This window comes from Colossoma macropomum, unplaced genomic scaffold (genome assembly GCF_904425465.1).
Source record: "Colossoma macropomum unplaced genomic scaffold, Colossoma_macropomum, whole genome shotgun sequence".
In the NCBI taxonomy this organism is placed as follows: Eukaryota; Metazoa; Chordata; class Actinopteri; order Characiformes; family Serrasalmidae; genus Colossoma; species Colossoma macropomum.
This window is the reverse complement of record NW_023494784.1, coordinates 23,430,733-23,455,041: the sequence shown is the minus strand read 5'-3', so window position 1 is coordinate 23,455,041 and position 24,309 is coordinate 23,430,733.

Sequence of the window (24,309 nt, the reverse complement as noted above, 5' to 3'; positions counted from 1 at the left end):
TCATTATACTTACAGATACATAGCCAGAGACAGACAGGAGACAGCCAGAGACAGACTGGGGGACACTGCACCGAAGAGACTGTACAAACGAGAGTTTAAGAGTTTCTTGGTCCAAATCATTACATTGACATCACTTTCTGTTCTTGCTGCTTTCTCCTCTTGTGTCTCTTAATGAATCTCTGGTGACTCTCGTCCGGCTGTTGCTCTCCTCTTTCTGAATGTGACCTACGACATTTCTCCCCTTGTCTTCCTCTGTTAATTGCTGAGCAATGTTTGTATCTTCCCTCACTTGCTTTGAGAAGGAAAAACCTACAAAACCCAGAGCGCCGTGTCGATTCCATGTCAAGTGTACGTCTTGATTAAGTGGAGGATCCCTCTGCGGGGACTAGCAGCTGGAAAGAACCCAGAGCAAAGTTGAGGACTGACAGCAGCCCTGTGAGTGAATCCACAGTGAGCACTGTTTCTCCACACAGCCCCACTGTCTGCTTTTCCCATTCAAGCCTCCTCACAACTGTCTGTCCATCACGCCTCTTTTCTCTCATTCCCTTTCTCTCTCTACTCTCCTTTTTATGCTCCAGGTAGTTAACTGATATACTTTTAAAGCAGTCTGCTGCCATTGTGGTTTTGTTTTGTTGAGTAAAAATTATCTGCATGTCATTCTGTATAAACGGCAGCACTAAATGTAGGGAGTGAGTCAAAAGTCAGGAACCACTGAAATACCTATAAATATGGTTATTAGTGCATAAGGAAGGGGAAAGGAAAAGAAATTTAAAAACTGCAACCAATTTCTGTTAAGTATATGTTTTCTCCTTTTTTGTCCTGATGCTGAAAAATTAACAACTAAATACTAAAATGCTTAATGTCCATTTTGGCTGAAAATGAAGGGAAGTCTCTGACTTTTACACAGTACTGTAGATACTGAATGATTGAGTGTATTGTGTGTTAGTGTGTGTGTGTGTGTGTGTGTGTGTGTGTGTGTGCGCATTTTTGTGTGTGTGCAAGAGTTTAGGGAGACCACAGGAATCCACTCAGTGCGTAGTTTTTAAAGCTCAGTGGCTAGATCCTGTTGCTGTTGAGGGAGTTTGAATGAGAAAACGTTCAGATGTCTTAATGTGAGACTGGAGGCTGAGGGTCGACTCTGGCTCTGAGTGCTATTACTGTGCTGTTGTATTTATTTATCCTAAAGCACTTCTGGGCCAGGAGAAGGAACCTCTTCTCTGTTCAGGTTGCAGGATCAAATCTCACAGTCTTACATCACTGACGCTCCAAGGCTGCTTCTTCTGCTCCAAGATATGGACTTGCATTCGAATTTCTCAAAATGGCTGTACTTTAACTTCACATCTAAAAGCACATATCTGCTCATATTCTTGTTTTTTTACTGCATGGCTCTTGCAGAATATAAACCACTGAAAAACGTTTGTCAAACTAGATTGAATTAGAAATGGAAAGCTTTTGAACAAACTTTAAGTTGGCCCAACAAAGCCAGCTAATAATGTTGAAGCAATTGCAGAACACTGTTGATTGTTTTTGGTAACTTATTTGGGTTTATATAGTAATTCTATGTAGTTGTTCCAGCTTGTTGTTAGGGAATTGCTTGGTGGTTGTTAAGGTGTTGTTAGGCCATTGCTATGGTAACCTAGGTGTTTACTTTAGATGTTGCTAGGCTGTTGCTATGGTATATCAGGTAGTTGCTAAGGTGTTGCTAGACTGTTGATGTGCTATTCCAGGTGGATTTCTAAGGTGTTGTTTGGCTATTGCTGTGGTGTCCCAGGTGGTTGCTAAGGTGTTGCTATGCTGTTGTTATGGTATGCCAGGTGGTTGTTAAGGTGTTGTTAGGTCATTGCTATGGTATCCTAAGTGTGTGCTTTAGGTGTTGTTTGGCTATTGCTGTGGTTTGCCAGGTGGTTGTTAAGGTGTTGTTGGGCCATTGCTATTGTATCCCAGGTGGTTGCTAAGATGTTGCTAGCATTCTTGTATGATGGTGTCATAAGAGGAGTGTCCAAAAACGTTTGACTATAAAAAAGCATACTGGCTGTGGTGGAAAAAAGGCAGAGGCATAAGCAATTTTATTTTAAGTTTCATGATTCTAGCTCACACCGCGACCCAGAAGGATAAGCGGTTTAGATGATGGATGGATGGATTCTAGCTCAAAATTTGTGGAGGGAGTGACGTTGCAAATTTTTTGACTGGACAATAATAACAAACCAAGTTAATTGCCTTACATTCACTGTGGCTGATGTTCTGGATGAAATCATTGTTTTCTTGTGATGTGTTTTAAAGTTACATTAAACCAAATGTGATTTTTACTGAAAAACAAGATCCCAAATTGGGACGATTAAGTTTCTAACTAAAATTTTCTGTCAGGCTGTCAGACACAGGCAATGAAACACAGACATAAAACAAGCTTTTGAAATCATCCCATACTGCGTTCATTGATCTGCTGCCCACTTGAGGAAACACTGCTCTTGCTGGTCATGAGAGGACACCACAAGTCTGTGTTTATGGACCCTTGGCCTGTGCTGAAGGTAATAGTTTTCTGTCATAGAAAGCCAGGGCTCTGAATAGTGTCATCTGTTATTCAGTCTCAGTACATTTTGAGCCAATAAATACCAGGTGATGGACTGGAGAGCAGAGAGAAGCCAGGAGCCCCACTGACACGCTGACACGTCACTCAGATCGCACAGGAGAGATAAGAGAGTGATCGATGGAGGTTGGACATAAGCACCTGCTCTAGCTGAAAGGTCCCATTCAATCAGCAGTTAACTGCTAAGCATTCACAGGCTATTCAAATTAGTCATAATGATGTCCTCTGAGACAACTCAGAGTCTTCTTAACAGCTGAGACTGCTTAAGTAGATTGTTGCGTCAAAACAATCAGTCTAACGAGGACGAAGGTATGATGTCTACTTGGATGTCTACTTAGAATCATAATCTAAATGTGTTTTCTTCTTGGTAACTATCGCTCCCTCTCTCTTCCTCCCTCTCTCTCTCTGTCATCATTCATCTGGTATTGATTTCTCTCCGTTCTCAGCCTCCTTACCCTGGAACTCTTCCATACTCTTCCATGGTAAGAAGAGCGGAGAGAAGCAAAAAGAGGAAGGAGGATGGAAAGAGGCAGGGGGTGAAGAAAAGGAGAAGAGCAGACAGAATGTAAGAGGAGAAAGGGGAGACACAAAGTGGAGAGGAGAGCCTGCGCTAATTAGGCCTCCTCCACAAAGCCAAGAGGAAGTGGGCCTGCCAGCTCCTCTTTCCCCCACGATCGCTCACCCCGGCTGGGCCGAAAAGTGCCTGGGGCTGGGCTCCCCCCCACTGGAGCTCTCAGAGTGTGAGGTGCCAAGTCCAATATCCCCGATTTCTCTTCACTGCTTTTGGAGTCCTGCTCTGTGCTGGGGGACAGCAGGGTTCCCACACTGATGTTTCTCCCCTCCTCCGTCTAAATGAGCCGAGATTACAGTCCTGTCTTGAGTTACGTGCTGACTTGTTAATCGGACTTCCTTTCATAGAGGCAAGGAGAAGGTGCTAGAGGCAACAATTGCAACATTTACTCATTTTACGTCTGTGTTCAAACCAGTAACTTTCCAGTTCCATTTATCATTTTTGATTAACCTATGATATACATACCGTGGCTGCCCAAAAAAAGTACCTCCAAAATAGTAACTTTACAGGAGAATGTAAAACTGTTCTTTACGTGTAATGCAAGTTAATGTAAAGAGATTTTATTACAGTATTTCTACTGGCCCATTCATCCTGCAATTTTCAACCAACGTTAAAGGCAGGTTTTTTGGACAGTAATGAAATGCATATGTTTGGGACAGATGGATGCTGTGGCTTCTATTTTCCTTCGATAATAGCAAACACTTTCCTTAGAGCCTGACATACCTGCATATCAGTTATTACAGCATAATAAGACAGCATATCATCTAAAGTTTTTCATGTATGTAGCAAAAACTAATTAAATCTAGCTAGCCATCTACCCTTGGCACTGCATTAACTTGCTAACTAGCTGCCACATATATCAAGCATCTTTCTGCAGGCCCTCTAGTGGCCATTCCACTGACAGACATGACTATAACAATTGACATGAATATTTTTCATTGACATAATCGTATAAAAATCTGTTACTGGACTACCTAGAGCACTGTTTGCTCCCTGTGTCCAAAATATTGTTTCTATAGCATTTTACAGTGAAAAGGGGCTACACAACCTAAGCAAAACAATTGCTAGTTAGCTATTATCTAGCTAACACACTTTGCTGCAAGATATTGAAATTGTTTATGGCAAAAACACTCAGCGCAGGTTCAAACCCTTTGTCAAGTTAAAGAATATTCACTTTATTTAACCCACCTTCATATTTTGTCTGTATTTTGGACCCACCATAAATGACCTGTTTTGGCCGAATCACAAATGTGCTCTTCTGGGTTCTGTGCTGCACAACAGGGCAGAATCAGATCTCGCCATGATTGCCATGACTGCTGTCAATCTGAAATGAGAGGAAATCAGTTATTTAATAAATAATACATTGTCCTTCCAATACAAAATGGGATCCACAGCACAGCTTCTCTGTGATATATTGTGTATACTGAATATATACTGTTTTTCTCCATGAGCACATTTCTTCAGAATTCCTGTCTTGACTTGCTAATTTGACTTCCTTTCACAGAGCCAAGTAGAAGGAGCTAGAGGCAACAGCACATTTTCTCATATTTTAAAATAAGTCTACGTGTGAGCATCTGTATGTGTATAAATGCACCCAGAGGGTGGTGTTGTGGTTGGCAGCCATGCAGGAATTTTATCAGAACAGTACGAAAGTACTGAAAACCAACATGCAGATACATACAAACAGACACCTGCCAGATGTCTATATGCAGAGTATCACATAACATCAAGTCCCGTCCACATGTAGATACTATAGGCTAGTGCATGGTGCATGCTCTTGTAAGTGCGTTCAATAATATGAAAAATAAAGTAATCTGATCACAAAGCGTACGCACATGTCTGACAGATCGCTGCCCTTCTATTTCAGAGCACCTATGCTCTGTGTGCAATCTGCAGTGCAGATGTGAGCCTGAGTTACAGTCCCTCTCTGAGTGGTGTTCACATTTTTATCTGAGAGCATTAAAAAACAGATAAAAGCAACAGCCTGCTTTAACTGCTTCAGCTGACAGGTTTGTGAGGTTTGCTGTAAAGCGCTCAGAAGGAAATAAAGGATGAGAGGCAGAGAGGGACAAAGTTAACACCTCAGAAGACCTATACGCTGGCCCCTCTGAACTGCTGATGGCTTTAAAGTATGGATACAATAAAGAAAATAATTTTTTTCTTAAAGCGAGCACATGTATGAGTCTGTGCTCTTGAATGGTCAGTCACTCGTCCCAATATTACATTCAGCAATGTCAAATGACTCTCGCTGTCTGACTCTACAGTACTGTCTTAATGACACCATCTTTTCCATCCAGTCTGCAGCTCTTTCATTCTTTCAACTCAATTCGAGCAGTTATTAAAGGCAGTTTCAAAAACAATTCTGTATCTGTTTCAGCTGCCCTGTCTCAGTAGCAGTGCTGCAGACCAGTTGGCAGGACAACAGATACAGGCATTCAGGCTACATGCTGAACAACACAAACACTACCCAATCAGCCGAACCGATCAGACCTATTAATATATCTCTTGTGTATTGTTTTTTTCTTGCTAAGATTTGCTGATAATACCTGCTTTTCCCCTTTGTGCTGGGTAAGATGGAAAAGAGACAGGAATGTCCATTTTCTTGGAGGAATATGGGCTAAGGGCTCTGCTCAATGCCTAGCAGAGGTGGTCAGAGGAACAAAGAAGGGAGGGCACAGCAGATCTTGCATTATTAATGATTTAAACCAGTAACTTTCCATTTCCTTTTATATCTTTTACTCCTAGTGTTGTGGAATATATACTGTTTATCTCTGACCACACATTACCACCTTCCATAAAAATAGCACTGACCAGAAAAAACACAGATAAACACAAGCGTCTGGCTGATCAACCATACCTGTGTTTGATTATAGTAAGACTCTGAATATAGAATATGCATTTATTGTGCTCAAAGCTTTCTGTGGATGGTCTGTGGATGTGGATTAAAGTCCAAACAAAGAACCATTTTGAGTCACTGAAGAAGCATGTTTACTGCAACATAAACAAAATAATAGAATTTAAAAAGTGGCCATTTATATAGTACATAATCTTTTGAGCCATGATAACCTTCTAAATCTTTTTTTATGGTTTTAATTGTACATTTAAAAAATATTTTCATGAATTCCCTTACATGGACTAAAGGAGCCAAAAAGGCTATAGCAGAACGATGAGTTCTTCTTCCCTGAAGAATGTTTCAGTGGAGAGTTTTTTTAAACTATTTGAATGAAAGCTTCTTTAAGGACTAACCCTTTTGACACTTTGATTTTTAAGTCATGTGCAAAAGTTTTGCACCCCTAGTTAAATTACATAGGTTGTTCATTTAACTGAAAATAAATACACACTTCTGCACATTTTAATGCACAGTTACTGTTTATTTGCTGAATATAACATACTAGGGATAATATAACATACTATGTGGTCTGTGCAAAAGTTATGGCACATTTTATATTTTCTTTTTCTTTTTTTCAAATATGTTAACTCAGCAAATAAATACATTTGCAGAAAATTATGACTAAAATTATGCCTTATTTAGGGGTGTTCCCTGTAGAGGATGTGTTAGCTTGTTTTCACTTAGAAAGTGAAATAATCAATAAAATGTACAGTTTGGGTATTCAAACTTTTGCATATGACCACATTAATATTAATATAAGGTTTAGAAGGGCACTACAGGAATAGCCACATTTATTTATTTGTTCATTTTTATTATATGAACAATACCACATGGATATTTTACTTGGGAAACCTAAGTTTGACTTGAAATAAAACAATGGGTCCACAATTTGTGTATATGTCCACTTACACCCCCACCCCTACACCACACACACTCACACACACACACACATACATACCAGGACCAGGCCTGCACTGCAGAGTCAGGCTGATCGAGTGTTTTATATTGGCTCAGACTGGGGTAACACATTAAGTCCATAGCTGTCCCTTTAGCTCCCCCAGCTGGAAGCGTCATCCTAAAATTGCCATAGTGGATGTGGGCTGAAGTTAAAGTCTGCACAAAGTTCTCACAGCTCCATGTGTGTGACGAGACTTTGGAGATTTTTGGAGGTTTGTGAGAAAAGCAGACCAAGATAAGAAGGCCAGGAACACAAGTACATGTGATTGAGAAGGCCAGAGCAGAGTCACTTTATCAAAGGCCTTTTCCTTCCTCTCATAAATACCACATCGATGAATAATAGCCCCACTCCGCATGGTGGCCACTCTCTCCAGCTCACAGATCTGCTCAACACATGATCTCCTCTCTCTCTCTCACACTGTGCTGAAGAGGAGCTCTCCACAGCGTGTACAATATACACAGAACATATACAGGACACACTCCGAAATATAAATAGTTGTGTGAATGTAATTTAACAATACCATCATGAATGAAGGAAGTGGGGTTGCTGAGGCTGCTGCAGCACTCCCACATCTCAGGATTGCAACTGCTAAAAATAAGAATAATGAAATGTTCTGAACTTTATAATAATGTGAGCATGTAATGACACACATTCATTTGACCATACTTGCCAACAACTTCTAATTATTTTATTGTGTTTTACTGTTTTTAATTACCTTGTTTACCTCAAACAGGTCCTTCATTTTCATTATAAAATACACATTTTAGAGCATTTTAAGGGTTTAAATTGCTTATTTGGATGTAGGAACCATATATTCTACTGGATTATCTCTTTCTAGTGTGTATGTATGTCACAGATATTTTATTTGTGTTGATGACATCACATTCTGAATAAATTCACAAATTCTATGTTATGGGTCTAAGTTGATCCTTACAAATAAAACCAAAAGAGTTTTATTAATCTTTCCTGAAGATCTTGTGGGATCTGGGGTCAATCGGATCATACTTTGAGGTGCCATTGTATCCAGAATGATGCACATCAGTTTCCTCGTCAGAAAAGAACTCCTTGTGCTCTGAATAGATTTTAACATTCTCCTCTGTTTCTGATGCCTCTTCTTCTATTTCAGTATACATATTTAGCCGTTACGATGGGTAGACCTTTCAGAGCATGGGTAGACAAAAGTACATGTGCGCTCTCGTACATGTTAAAATTTACAGCATCGTTCCATCACAACCTCTGACCACACTGACAATGACATGCAGTGTCATACAATGAACTCTGTGTGATAAGTCCTAAGAAGCCTCAATGTATTTCTTTGAAACAACAGCAGCGACTAAACTGCAGGCGCATCTAGTGCAGAATATGATGGATTGTTTTGGGGAAACTGGGTCTGTAAAATGCAGCTACAGAAACTCAGACCAATTTATTACTTCTCCTACATCTATTTCAATTATATAAGTTGAAAGTTGGCTTTGACAGTTGGCAGCTGAGGTTTGGTCTGCTATTTCCCAGAAGGCTTTAAAAAGATTTGGTCTATCTCAGTGGGATTTAAGAGAGATTCCTAAAGATTCATCTCAACCAAAAACCTCAGCCATAAACAGCTCATACAAGGACTTCATGTGTGCATGTGTGATTGAGAGAGAGAGAGAGAGAGAGAGAGAGAGAGAGAGAGAGAGAGAGGACAAAACTGTTCAGTTGGTGAGCTAAAACGTCAAATGTTTTAATCACAGATCTAATGCATGAGCATAGAGAAAGCTCTGGTTCTTTAAATGTTCTTTCTGCACTAAGAGAAGTCACATGTCACCTGTGTCTGCACTCTCAGTTTGCTGATGTTCAGTTTTGTCCCTTACAGAATTAATTAATTACATAATGAGATTTTTTCCATTTTCACATGATGCACATTTTTATTTTCCATTTGTGATTTTCTCAAATCATGATTCATTCATTTACTTTTCACTGGTGTAATTTCATGGTATCACATGTGGTCACTTATTATTCACATAATGTCACATGCCTACTTGACAATGTTTTTAGAAACTTCACATGTGATAAAATTCATGTGATATTTCTGTGATGGGTGTGTGTGTGTGTGCGCAAAAACAGGATTAGTAGGGATTTATTTATTTATGTATTGGCTTATTTGCTTCTCTTCTCTTTTTTCCTAAATTAGTGTTCCTTTTCATATTTTTGGATTAGCTTATTTGATACTTTCCTTCTTTCTTTCTTTCTTTTTTTCTTTCTTTCTTTCTTTCTTTCTTTGTTTTGTAAGTAAAAGTGACACTTCTTACATCTCTTCAATGGTAATCCCACCATTTTTTTCCAATTTAATTAACATAATTAAATAGTTGACATGTAAATAAAGTCATTCAGGGTGGTTTAATGTGAAACGCTCTGTTCTAGAGAAACTTACAGCTTCAGAATTGTTCACAGTGGTGGTGATGGGAACCAGACGTCTGAGGAATTTAATGCCCTCTCAGAAAAGTTAATACAGGAAATGGTTATGAATATGCAGCCTGGTGCCTGAGACATTGTTTTACAGTACTTTTAAATTCTGGGTTACAGATTTTTTAATCTATTCATGGTGGAGGGGTACATGCAGTGTGTTTTGAGGCAAAATAGTCCCCAAAGAAAACTTATTCTTAGATTTCACATTGTTTTACCATCATAAATATTATATACAAAAACTCAGAAGACAGATGTTGGTTCACTGGTGGTTTTGGGTGGTAAATAAAACTTGCATTGGGACCCCTGATTCCTCTCACCCCTACTGTGGAGAAGAGTGAGAAAGTTTCTGTACAGTGAAGTCCTTTATATCACACCACTCTGAATGACTTTGTTTACATCTCAACAACTGAATCATACAGAAACATGGAGAGATAGAGAGAGAAAGAGAGAGAGAGAGAGAGAGAGAGAGAGAGAGAGAGAGAGAAAGTTAGCATGTTCACTCTAGTTAGCGTAACTGTGGGTCATCTGTGTGTCAGGAAAAGCTGAGCACAATGGTTAGGAGTCGTCACTCATCCTCATCCTTGTACAGAAATGCCATGTCCTCTTTCAATGTGGCACACATTCTTTCTATCTCTCTGTCTCTTCTTCTGTGTTTTTCACCCCTTAGTTCTCCCCCTAATCAGAGCCATAGAGCAGCTCATGCCATCCACAGACTTTCCCTCTGCCCCATTCTGAGCTCTGTATGTGTGTGAGAGAGAGAGAGGGAGACAGAGAGAGAGAGAGAGAGAGAGAGATAGAGAGAGAGACTGCAGTGGTGAGTGCTGTGACTGTATCCTAGCGCAGGCCTTTCCCCTCCTCACTGATCGCTCCTGTTTTCCATTTGCCATCTGATAGTGCTGATTTTTGCAGCATTTCATGCTTTGTTTAATAAAACAAAGAAATTGTGTAAAGCTAATGTGGCGCCACTCTTCATTCAGCTAATATGCTTTTGTCTCTGTTGCCCTGTGATTCCGCTTTAAAGTGCTTGCTGATTGGCACAGCCAGCGTCGTGTGCATGGGGCAATGGAACTGGGACTCTGGCTAGTGTGTGCAGCATGTGTGGTGAGCAGGGTTTGTTTTGAAAGCAGTAGAGCTGAAGAAGAGATTAACAAATCTTTGTGAAAGCAAGAAAACAAAATTCAGTTCAACATCACTCACATGTACCCAGACACACATACAGCGGGCCCAAAAAGTATTTGGACACTTTAACCATTTAATCACTGGTATTGTAACTGTAATGAAGTTCTGTATGTTACATCATAAAGTGACACTTAGGTCTGGAGAAGAATTCCAACCAGATAGCACTGATGGTTCTGTCAAGCTAAGAGGTGGAAACGTCAAAGTCTGGGACTGTTTTTCTTATAATGGAGTCGGAGTTGTGGAATGGTCTGTTTAAAATAAATGCCACTTGGTTTGACATTTGGTCTCCTAACACAATAATCCTATTACATTCTTAACTATGGCACATATGTCCAAATATTTCTGGGGCCACTGTACACATGTTGCTTATCTAGTGGCTTCAAAAAACAACAATGATTACATATTTAGACTCTGAAGTCTTTCTCCAGTTGTGTGTTCAGCAGAACAGCAAATTCAGACACCACCCTTCATTTATTTAATTTACCTGTGGATTTTTTCAGATCTGAATCAAGAGTGGAGCTTGATTTCCCCCCCCCTCTCGAAGATGAAAGCTGCTGTTTATCTGATGGGCACAGTTTTGGTGGTCTACCAGGTCTTGTACGGCTGTTAGAAGTCTCATTTTTTTAACTTAAATCTTTTTCCACATATTTTTTCGACTTCCTCTTTCTTAAGGAAAGTGGATTATCATATACCGGTCTCCTCAGAAACTACTCGCTGTACTTCATGGCGGTTTTGACTGGAAAATAAATAAATGAAGGTTGTCCCTGACATTTGGTGTAGTGTAGTACTGTAGTTCTATCATATTAATAGCAAACTGAACTGACATAAATGTAGAGAAAAGAGGCTCACAGAGTTACATCTGAGCTAAAATCAAAATGCAGGGGGGTTTCCCCTTTTCACACCCTCTCTCTTACTTTCTAACAGACACACACAGCACACATCTGCTCTGTATCATTAAATAAAAAAGCTCAATAAAAACACTGACTTCTCTCTGCTCTTTGAGCCATATATATATAGCCAGAGAGGTTTGAGTGACTGGGGCTCTAAAGAAATGCCGTTCCTCTCTCTCTATGTGCAGCTGTAACAAATTGAGTGTCTGATTTTGATCAGTAGTGTTCCCTAAGCTCTGCAATGCATTATGATCACACATCATCCCTGCGAAAGCACACAGGAGATGGATGCATCAAGACCAAGCATGCCAGCCTCAAAAACTAATGAAAAAACAAAACATTTACAAACATGAACAAAGTAAACACAAGCCTGTTACTGAATAAACCTCAGAAGTATTACATTTCCATGAATCCAGAAAGAACCAGAATTTTAGTGCTAGCCGACAGTGATTATGTGGCATTTTTCCATTTAGAAATGAAGAACAGAAAAAGAATGGAGTACTGAACACTTCTCCTGCGGAGGGTGTGAGGTAGGGAGCTGGAAAGCTGAGATGAATTTAGATCGGTTTGGAAGCTGAAAGTAGAGCATGAGAGTTCTCTGCCAGCAAACACACACACACGCAGAACAAGACTCAGCTTTCTCCCTCTGTAACACACACACATATACACACACACAATCTTGTTTTTGTATATTTTGGGGCCATTACATATATTTCTATTTATTTCCTAGAGACATACTCAAACCTTAACCAGAACTACTGCTAGCCTAATGCTAACTCTAACCCTAACCTTAACCTTACCCTCATCTTTAAATTTAATGATTTACATAGTGGGGACCACAAGCTTATGGTCCCCACTATGTAAATCATTAAATTTTAAGAAAGGTCTCCACAATGTGAGTGTATGAACAGGTTTTGGTCCCCCCCAGTGTGGTATAAACTCGTGTCCACACACACACACACACACACACACACACACACACACACACACACACACATGCACACACACAAACACACACACACAAACACACACACAACATACATACACACACACACAAACACACACAAAGGTTTGTACATATAAACTTAAAGAGAAAAGATTCCTGAACGAGATCCTGTACAAAACATGCACAACTCTAGGTTTCAGGGCATGATGATAACCTTTTTGTGCATAATTTATTTAAAAAAAATAAACAAAATAAAAGATGTTTTTGAAATTTTTATTTCTCAAAACAGTTGTTCGCTTGTTTTTTGTGATATGCAGCCCTTTTTGTGTCGTCACAAAAGAATATATTTGTGCAAAAAAAAAACAACAAAATAAAAACAAATAAACAAATAATAAATTTCTTTGTGTCAGTGTGTTTCCAAAGCTCTCCCTGAGGTAGTCCAGTATTTACAGTTACCATCCAATATCTTATCAATCTTTCATTACATTAACTCAGGTGTGCAGCTGATAGAATTTATCAAATTGAATTTATAAAGTTTTCAAAAGAAAAAAGTTACTGTATTGATGTTTATTAGCACTTATTCTATACCCTTAAAGAGGTCCTACAAAGAGACACCATAGAAGAACCACATTTGCATTTTTCCTACTGCCTAAATTTTGGAATTAGATTTGTGTATTTGTGTTCTCTGGCTAAACTCTCTATTGGCTTAGTTGCAGCAGGAATAATAAGTGTTGATTAGATATGGCCATTGTAATGTGCAGGGATTGAGTCCTTCCTTCTTCCAAATCTGTCAGGTCAAAAGAACTGAACATAAGGATTGGGCACACACACACACACACACACACACACACACACACAGAGATGACTAATAGTGACCTCATTCTCATGTTCACTACACCACTTGCACTGGAGCTTACATGCTCCAGAGCTTCCTTTCCAGATTACTCCGGATGCAGTACGATTTTTTTAATAAGAGAAAAGTTCATTCTCTCCACTCCCCCTTTTCCCTATAGATCTACATCCAAATTTTCTGTCTTCTGATCAGAAAACGTATCTCTGATTTCACTTGAGCAAGGGCCATACAGCACAGAAACACCTGGCCTTGGGGTCTAATGACTTTGAATTGGACCCTGGCAGTTCTAACAAGGAAAGACACAAACTCAATCCAAGTATGAATGTGGGATGAGGCTGGAGATGCTCCTTTGATGGTAAAATCATCTGGACTCACTTCTAAAATTCAGTTAATTTGCAATATGTTTTCCATGGACAGAATTTACAAAGCTGTACGTAGGGCATTGAACACTAACAATCTCAAGCCTGGCCACCAAACACCTGCAAAATCAACAACTGACTACTACACCTATAAAAATAAAAGGTTCTTAATGGTTTTGATATGAACATATATTTCAAGGAGAAACTGTTAATTGGTGCAGGCAAGGTTGCACAGTTGCACATCTCATTTTTCAAAAATGCTTTTAATGAACCATCCATTGAAAGGTTCTTTGGGGAATCAAAAGTGGTTCCTCTGTAGCAGTGGTAACCAACGCTTCTCCTGAACATCTACCGTCCTGCACACTTTAGCACCAACCCTAATACATCCCACCTGATGCAACCAATTACTGCCTTCAGATGTCCTTGATTAGCTCAATAAGGTGCTTTAGTTTTGGGTTAGAGGTGAAACCCGCAGGAAGGTAGAGAGTTTCTGATCTCTGTTCTGGTCAGAAACCCTCACGGCTTCACAGAACAGTATGGCTGGCTTTTGGGCGTACCAGCCATTCTGCAACACTCACATGGCCCAACTAGGCATGCTGGGCTAGAAAGACTATATTTATCAGGGTGATAGGTTTTGTCTCTACTTCAAAAAGTCTCAACAGTTGCTTTTGTACTCAAATGAAGAAATATTGAAATTTAGTTAACATTATTGCACATCACTGTGCATCTTTTTAAAGTGTCTTATTTAATACCTTAAAAGTGTTTAAGGTAAATCATGCTCCTTGCGAACCACAGCACTGCACAGCTCAACTTTATGAGCTTAATCAGACTCAATGCACCTGATTCAGCTCACAAAGGGCCCAATAATCAGTTGATGAACTGAATCAGATCAGTCTTGACTCAAGGAGTACTTGAAACCGTGCAGTGCTCTGGGGTCAACAGGAGCAGGATTAAAAAAACGCTGTCCAGAGTGCTGAACCACCACTAATAATGCTAATTTTAGCATTTCGGTACGTTTTGGATGCTCCAGTAGAGTAATGAGTAAAATCACCTAGATGGGGTCTGTGGTAGATTATTTCATAGACATTATTTCATACTGCACATTTCTGTCCACTTGTTTCCAAACACATTATGAGCTGAAACAATGTAGACTAGATAGTGAGATTGGGACCAATTTCCAAAGGTATACAGACACTCCTGGTAATTAGTGAATTCAGCTACATTCAGGTGCACTTATTGTTGATACAGGCATTGAACTGCACACACAGAGCTTATATAATCCTGACTGGCAATAATAATAATTGCCAAAAGAATGGGATGCTCTGGAGCAGCTGCACATGAGCATAAGGTCAGTACTTCAAGCTCTAGCAGCCAAATGCAATCAAATCTTTACAACAACGTTCCAATATCTAGTGTAAAGCCTTCCCAGAAGAGTAGAGGCTGATAGAGAAGCAAAGAGAGAACAAACTCTGTATTAATGTCCTTAATTTCAGAAGAAATGTTAGATTAGCAGACGTCTACTAACTTTTGGACATATAAGCAGTTTTTGCTGTATAAGCAGTTTTATGGACTTGATGTCACCCATCTAATATAACATATGTCACCCATATCTAATATAACATCATGAACCTCTACTAAAGAACCCTTGAAGAACCATATACATACACACGCACACATATATTTCTTTAGTAAAGAAAATGGTTCTATATAGAAATATTCAAAGGACCCTCTGCATGGGTGCATCATGAAAAAGCTCTTTAGATTGATGGAAAATCATTTTTAAAAAAGGTTCTATGTAGCACCTAAGATTTCTGGGGGTAATTTTAGTGGCGAAATCTCTTACGATAGAAAATTGTTAATGTCAAAACATTTTTTTTGAAATAGTGTTCAGGGCTTTTTTGCTTTTTTTTTCATTTCTTTACAACACTTGCATGAATCACTCCCTCTTGTGTTATGTTTATAAATATACTTCTGCCTCTGAATCACCATAACAACACATGGCTTGGCTTGTTGATGGGTTGGCTAAGCTGAGCAGCTAATGTTGCTGAGAGACAGCAGAGTAAAGTGTGCGAGTGCTGAAGTAAGGTCTGATCGCTAGTGTAGACTGTGGTGAGTGTGTCTCTTCACACAGGCACAACATCAAAGAACTATATATCCATCAGTGTCCCAGAGTGTCTCAGTCTCAGATTTATGATTCCAGAAAGTGACAGTCTGACAGTGACAGATTGGGAGGGATGGGAGAGGCTCTATTAGTGTATTTTATCTGACAGCCTCTAAATTCTTAGACAATGAAATAGCAGCGCAGTGAAAGCCAAGACGCCACTGTTGGACAATGACAACAAGAAGATTTATAAAAGTTTGGAAGTTGATGATGTGGATGTGTCTGTTGTATGAGAATTACGATGAAAAATATCAGATAATTATCTTAAATAATAATAATAATAATAATAATAGCCCTCTCACTAAGAAGTACAGGAGCTCAAAAAAACCTTATGCAAAGAGACATAATAATTTCTTAGGCACACAGATTAATTTAAGTCTAATCTCCCTAACCTTTGGCTATTTTCAGACATACTCTCTTACAGCAGTGTGTGATAAGAGATCTTATGTGTGACGAACCCAGTCGATGTTTAACAGAATGTCGTGTTTTTGATTAAGTGGGTATATTGTGACCAGGAGCCAGTGTTATTTTGGCTCAGAATGATGTGGAACAAAAGAGCTAAAGTGAAAAACATTCAACCGTCCAAACTGGACTAAATCTACTTTTAATAGTGTGTGTGTGTGTGTGTGTGTGTGTGTGTGTGTGTCTGTGTCTGTGTCTGTGTCTGTGTGTGTGTGGTTGAGTCAAAGACAAAAGAGATTGACCAGGGCAGGAGAACACCCCTTCAATCCAACACACATGTTGTGGGCTAACGGTGTCGTAGCCTGAGGCCAGAGACAGCAGCAGCATGAGAAACATTTAAGATGTAGAATTTTTTAAAAAAGCACTCTGTATCAGCTTTGAGAGAAAGAAGAGAGAAAGTCCGTGTTTGTGTGTGTGGGGGGGGTGATAGGGAAAGAAAAAGAGACACAGAAAGAAAGAAAAAGAGTTGGGGAGAGAAGGACAGAAAGAGAGGGGGTAGTGAGACAGAGATAGAGGGAGAGATAGAGGCAGGAGAAGAGAGAGAGACTGAAATAAAAGAGATGAAAGACAGAAAGCAAGAGAGAGACAGAAGAAAAAAGGAGATGGAGTCAGATAAAAAGAGAAAGGAAACAGAGAGGAAAAACAGATTAAAACAGACAGAGAAGAAAGCGAGAAAAAGATGGAGAAGGTCAGAAAGAAAGAGGGAGAAGTAGCAAGAGAGAGAGAGAGAGAGTGAGAGAGAGAGGGAGAGAGAGAGAGAGAGAGAGAGAGAGAGAGAGAGAGAGACGGACTAAAAGGAAAGATAAAGCATAACAGAAAGCAAGATAGAGACAGAGAAGGAGACAAAAAGAAAAAAGAGACAGAGATGGACAGAGAGAGGGGGTGGGGGGAGGGTGGTGGTAAGATATGATCAACATCAGAGCCAGCTGTGGATTAACCCAATTTCCACCTCAGTGAGAGGAGGACCATCAGCACTGCTGCACGTTTTTCTGAGGAGCAGGCCATCAAAACTGCTCCTCTGGACCTGCACACTGCCCTCAGCTCACTGCTAACCAAAACAAAACAAAACCAAACCACATTCACACACAAATGTGTGGAGGGATACCCCCAGCGACCAGAGCGGTCAGATGTAAGCTGATTTAAACTGAATAAATAGAATAAAAACTGTAATGAAATAAAAAGAGAAAATCTAATTTAGCTTCACAACAACCACTGCATGAAGAGTGTCGAGAGTTTTGTTACAACCTTGTTTACATTCAGTGAAACCCCACACACGCACAACACATGCTGAACCAAATCTGATCAGCTGTTCACTTTGAAATGACCTAGCCAGAAGAAAAAGATCTGAGCATCCAGATCCCACAAGTGCTCAAACTGTTTTTATGTATCAAATCATGGATGTCAACCAACAACCACAGTGTTTCTACTGTGCACCTCCCAACCATGAATACTACCCTTGCTGACAGTGATAGATTATTAATGTAATGCATGGTCTTCACATCTTCTTACAATGAAAGTACTCCTTAATCTCTGTATCTTCATACAGAAGTAGTCTACATGTGAAGTGCTGGACAAACTACAAGCCTAGATCATTCAAAGCTTTTAAAAGATTTCACCTTTGAACTCTAAGCATTTGTTTCACCATCACGGATTAAGAGTAGTCCTGGACTCTATTTTCCTTTCAATGGAGAATCTCAATTCAGAATGCTGAGTAGTCTAGGACTTGGCTTGACCCATGTCCAGGTAACTGACCCCTAAAGGTATATAACTTTGGCTTCACAAGTACATATCTCAATTGGTAATTTTATAGTAGTTTACCCTTTGAACATTAGGCTTATTTTTTCAGTTACTACTGATTGACCAATGTGCAACAATATTGTTTTCAGATTATTATTATTATTATTATTATTATTATTATTAATAGTAGTAGTAGTAGTGATTGCGTCCATGTGCTCCACTTCTGCTTGACCAAAAGACACCATTTCACATATACTATCTCAGGGCAGGCCCGAGCACAAATTCAATGTTGTTCTGACCCGCACTCATCTGTTTGTCTTTTTTTCTCATCCCTTGTTTCTCCCATATATATATATATATAAATAAATATATATATATATATATATATATATATATATATATATATATATATATATATATCCCATTCATTTTTGCCCCCACACAAGGAGCAAGTTTTTTCATCCATTGAGCCATGAACACTCAAAGAACCCTTTGCATGATTAAAGGTTTCTTTGCATCAAGAAAGTTTGATGGAGAATGTGTTGTGGATGGTTCTATATAGAACCTTGTTGAAAATAATTTTATATGGGACCAAAAAGGGTTCTTCTATTGAAACAAGCTTGATATCGTCACAATAGAAAAACACTTTTTGGTGCCTTTTCAAAAAAGTTCTATATAGAACCACCTACAGTACATTCATTATCATTCTGAAGAACCCTTTCACGATGCAAATAACCCTTTAATCACACAAAAGGTTCTATATAGAACCGTTTTCTTTACAAAAGAACCCTTGAAGAGCCATTTTTTTAATTGTGTAGCAGCAACCTACTAAGAACTTAGCAACCATTTGGCCATAACCTAGCAACGATCCAGAATACCATAGAAACCAACTACCAACAGCCTTGCACCCACATTGAATACCACAGTCATCACCTAGCATTCTCCTGGCAACCACCTGGAACACCATCATGACCATCTAACAAGACCCTAGCAATGTTGGGTACTGCTTAAGCTGTGCAATAACTCTGAATATTCTTCAGGAAATGTATTTTTCTAGTCAGTCTTGAGACTTACGTTTCAGAAATTACTATGAATTATTCTGTAACTAGTATGACAGTAATTTATCAATTAATACATAGTTATTCAAGTGATGAAGTGTGACTGACCCTTTAGGATTTAAGGGATTAATGTAATAATTAATAGCAGTTTTTGAATAATAAATCTTAAGATTATATGAAGCCTGTAGTTTAAGGGGTTAAAGACCCACCAAAACTGTGCCAAAAACAGCCCGCCAACATACTTAGGGGGTCATGACTGGGATACGTTTTGAACACAATTGAGACAATAAAGGTAACCAATGGCCCTTTTTTCAGCCATGTACAATGTGAGGACCCACACTACTGACAATGGAGCTTAGATTCTGTGTGTGTGTGTGTATGTGTGTGTGTGTGTGTGTGTGTGTGTGTGTGTGTGTGTGTGGGAAGCCAATTCCGGTAGGGGGTTTGGGCTGCTGTGGTAGGACCCTACCTACACACATTTCCCAGGAGAAGTGGACAGGCCACAGGAGCAAAGCAGAAGCATCAACGACCAGGTAGGACCATCTAACATCATACACCTGCTACACTTTCACTCACCCTCATTAACACTGTGAACAGAGATTACATTACATTCATATATCATCACTGTCAAAAAAATCTGAGCATTTCCATTTTTGGTGATTTTTAGTTCCCTGCACAGCAGCTGCCCTTACATTGTGTGAAGATTTCATGGTGATTGGACCAACATTGTGATGAGACAGAGAGAGAGATGAGACATGATTGGACCAATTATCTTTACATTCACTTACATTAAAAGTAAAGAACGTTTTGGCCTTCTCCTGTTAACTATTTTGGAGATACTTGTTTTTCTTTGGATACTGAATAAGGTATTACTCAAATATGCAGAATCAATGAAACACTCTTAAGTTTAACAAACAATGGCTAAAGATAAGCGATCATCTTCTCCAACATTTTCTCCAAAATCATTTGTAGGTTTTTTTTTTTATTTTTCCATCCTTTGTAAACGGTCTCCCTTCTGGAAATGTACCTCAACAATGTGCCTTTAAAAGTGAGTGAATGCCACTAAATGGTGTCTGTGCAAAGCACCGTAGTTGGGTGCCCTCACCATTCACATGCTGCTGACAGCTCACAAAGCCACATTAACTCAACTTCACCTCCGTCTGACACAGGACTGATACAGCAACACCAAAGAACTTCATTTTGAGTTTTTCTTAAGAAAATAAATTAAGAAATACTTGCCGGGTTAAATAGCAGTGATTACGTTTTACTAGCAGCTATTTAAATGTTGGTTGAAAAAAAATGCTCAAAGTACAAGCAAGTAGAAGTAGAATAAGAATGACAAACAAACATTTTTACATGAACAACATTTAAGGTTTAGCTACATGAAACAGACTCTACTTATGATCATAGTTAAAATAGAAGTAGAGGAAGCCCAGCAAGGTTTTCAACTTGTTTTGGATCTGAGTATTCCAGGCTGCATATGTTTAGAATGCAGGTTTAGTGGTTTAAGCATCCTAAACCCATATTAAAAGAATTATTATTTCTGCGAAAGAATGATTAAGAACAAGTAAAAGTATCTTTACAAACAATAGGAATCTTGAGTAGAAATACACTATAAAAAATGGTCCTTCAAGGGTTCTAGTAAAGACAATTGTTCTATATATAACCATAAACACTCAAAATAAATTTTATGCTTAAATATGTTTTGCATGGTGAAATGGTCCTTCAGACTGATAGACAATGTGTTGTAGATGGTTCTATATACAACCTTTTTAAAAAAGTTCTACATAGCACCTAAAAGGGTTCTGCTATTTTTACGATGTCAAGCTTGTAACATGTAGCATTTTTGGTGCTATGTAGAACGCTTTTCAAAAATGTTCTGTATAGAACCATATACAAGAGCTTAGAACATCCAGCATCCATCAGTTTAGGTGCAGAATTTTGATATGCCCTATTCTTCTATTTTTATTCACTTAAAATAAAATGAAAAAACTCAAAACTCAGATGTTTGACCCATCGCGAAAAGTACAGATACTGTCAGCAACATAACATCATGACATTCAACAGAACAGAGGCAATTATAAGTAAATATTAATGAGTAAAAAAGTGTATTACCTTCCTCAAGAATCTACTTTAGAAGTAAAAATATTATGAATTGAAAATACTCAAGAAAGCACAGCATAATAGTTTGAGAGATTCATTAATTGCTTAACAACACGCAGGAAGTGATTTCAAATCATTCACCACTGCACAAATATAAAGTGTGTCTACTGGGGAAAAAAAGAAACAACAGAGACAGTCAAATGTGCTTTCTGCTTTCTTTCACAGACTCAAAGTCTTTGGAGAAGTTCTTTCTCCTGAGAAGCATTTTTTTTTCCTCATATGAAGAAGGGAACATCAACACAATTGTTTTTCTTGCTTCCTCTACTGCCACCCAGTGTCCTGAGATATTGCTGTACTGTTGCATTTGTAATGTTGGCCTCACAGGACAGTGTATTTTAGCTACCTGGATAGGTCTATTTTATTATTTCATTTCTTCAGTAACAACTCATGTAAAATCTCTCCCTAAACTGTTATTTTTATTGTTGTTTTTCTTTATTTTATCAAGCAGTAACTTATGCAGAATCTGTTCTGGAAGAATGGCCACTCAGTGCTGCAAACGGTAGGTGCCATCTGCTTGAATTACAAAACAATAAATGGTATCATAGTTAGAGAGACTCAAAAAGTGTTCTTAAAGGCAAATTTGAATCACCCTGAATGAATCACTCTAACATGATTTTCAAAGATGCCACCAGACAAACACAGAGATGGAGTAACTCTTGATTTGTCAAGCATGTTGAATGTATTCTGTGACATAAGCCTGAAAATGCCTCTCAGTGCTGAACTAATCAAGCAGCTAAAACCATACAATAAAGCAAAAAGTGAAATATTCCTGTAAACAGTGATGTATTGTAGGTTTATTCAAGTTCAGAATTAGAAATGGGTGTTCATTTTATTTCTGAAAGCACAGTGGATTATAAAGGACCCAGAAAGGGAAGCAGACAAAAAAGTGGGATGTGTATGGACAAAATACATGGTACAGATCAGTTTGATTACTTAGACTCCTACGTATTCAGTTGAATCATAGTAATGTGTCTTGTTGGCCTCTTTTTCAATGTCTCCAAGTGCATGATGAGAGCCGTTGACAGAGTTAGAAAAAAAAGTTAAATTTAAAAAAGCTCTACTTCTTACAGATGGTACAGAATTTTTTTAGGTAAAAATCTGGTGCGTTTCAGATACAATGTAATGAGCATCCAATACTATCAGATGCACACTAGATATTATGTGTACAATGTTTTAGGTGCTCATCACGTAGTATATGGTGCACACCTAATAGTATCTGGTGCGCACCAGTTTTTTACCTAAAAAAAATACAACCCCAGTTCCAAAAAGGTTGGGATGCTGTGCATGTAAATAAAAAAAATAGAATGCAGGGATATGCAAATCATGTGAACCATATTATTAAAGGAAAATACTACAAAGACAACTTATCAAATGTTGAAACTGAGAAATTAGATTGTTTTTAGAAAAATATATTCCCATTTCAAATTTGATGCCAACAACACATTCCAAAAAAGTTGGGATGGGGGCATGTTGACCACTGTTTTTCATCACCTCTCCTTTTAACAACACTCTATAAGTGTTTAGGAACTGAGGAGACCAACTGCTGTAGTTTTGAAAGTGAAATGTTATTCCATTCTTGTTTGATATAGGATTTTAGCTGCTCAACTGTTCAGGGTCTCTTGTCGTATTTTACATTTCATAACCCTCCGAATTTGAAGCCATGCTGTTGTAATACATGCACAATGTGGTTTTACATTGTATTGCTGAAATAAGCAAGGCTTTCTCTGACAAAGACGTCATCTGGATGGCAGCATATGCGGTCAAAACTAGTATATATCGTTCAGCATTAATGGTGCCTTCACAGATGTGCACATCACCCATGCCATTTGCACTAATGCACCCCTATACCATCATGAATACTGGCTTTTGAACTGTGCACTGATAACAAGCTGAGTGGTCTTTAGCCCGGAGGACACAGTGTCCATGATTTCCAAAAAGAATTTTAAATGTTGATTTGTCGGACTACAGGACACTTTTCCACTTTGCCTCAGTCCATTTTAAATGAGCTCGGGCCCAGAGAAGGTGGCAGCATTTCTGGATCCTGCTTATATATAGTTTCTTCTTTGCATTTTAGAGTTTTAACTTGCATTTGTGAAGGCAGTGACTAACTATTTTCACAGACAGAGCCCATGCAGTGATTTCCACTACAGAATTATGTCTGTTTTTAATGCAGTGCTGCCAGAGGGTCCAAAGAACATGGCCAGCCAATACTGTTTTTTGGCCTTGTCCCTTACATACAGAGATTTCTGCAGACTCTCTTAATCTTTTAATGTCATTATGCATGGTAGATGATGAAAAGCAAAAGTTCTTTGCTAATTTATGTTGAGAAACTTTATTCTTGAACTGTTGCACTATTTGCTCGTGCAGTCTTTCACAGAGTGGTGAACCCCTCCTCATCTTTACTTCTGAAAGACTCAGCCTCTCTGGGATGCTTTTTTATACCCAATCATGTTACTGACCTGTTGCCAATAAACCACCAGGTGTTTTTTTGGATTACACAACTTTACCAGCCTTTTGATGCCTCTCCCAGCTTTTTTGAAACATGTTGTTGGCATCAAATTCAAAATGGGCATATATTTTTCAAAAAACAATCAAATTTCTCAGTTTCAGTTAAATGATCTGCATGTCATTGCATTTTGTTTTTATTTACATTTTGCACAGCGTCCCAACTTTTTTGGAAATGAGGTTGTACACCACATGCCTTCAGACTCACCACATAGCATCCAGTGTGCACCTCATAGTGTTGGGCGGTCACCACATAGCATCTGGTGCACACCTGATAGTATGTGGTGCACACCAGCGTTTTACCTTTAAAAAAAAATACATCACGTCCCTTCATGGGATCCATACAGATGGCAATGCTGATTTTCAGGAAATCAGAAATATGTTTTTTTTAATATATAAGCGGCTAAGCACCTAACTGTTACAATTGAAAATTTGTGAAAATGCTTGAAATTTTGACATTTTTGAAAATGTTTTGAGCATTTTCAAATTGTACCACTTCTACCTTTCATATGTCACCACAACACAGACAGTAGAAAAAGTACAACTTG